The 314-nt window shown below is 31.8% G+C and overlaps 1 protein-coding gene across 1 annotated transcript in view; it reads left to right on the top strand.

Annotated features, from left to right (window-relative positions):
- The window catches only part of LOC119585342 (proton-coupled folate transporter-like), a 3,893-nt gene that overhangs the window by 2,609 nt on the left and 970 nt on the right, over positions 1–314 (top strand). The gene's annotated exons all lie outside the window — the stretch shown is intronic.

Below are 314 nucleotides of genomic sequence, written 5' to 3'. Positions count from 1 at the left end.
CACGCTATAATGCTATATCTAACACTAAGCAAATAAAAGTTACGTGTTGATAATAATCATAACAGAAATAAACGAAAATGATTAATTGGTTAATAATAACTACCAGCAAAAGCAGTAAAAAAGGGATTTCGTCCTACATCTAACACCTAGAAAACTAAATCGCGTAATAAGGTTGATAACATTGAGAAGAACCAACAAATGTGCATAAGCGTACACAACACCCTTAGACAATAAGAATAAATACACAATAAGACTGAACACTAGTAAGCAACCATTACATACACACTAAGGTACAAGGTATAAATAATCGACCT

This window comes from Penaeus monodon, chromosome 19, assembly GCF_015228065.2.
Source record: "Penaeus monodon isolate SGIC_2016 chromosome 19, NSTDA_Pmon_1, whole genome shotgun sequence".
Lineage (NCBI taxonomy): Eukaryota > Metazoa > Arthropoda > Malacostraca > Decapoda > Penaeidae > Penaeus > Penaeus monodon.
The sequence above is the reverse complement of the archived record's forward strand: the minus strand, read 5'-3'. Positions and strand labels throughout refer to the sequence as shown.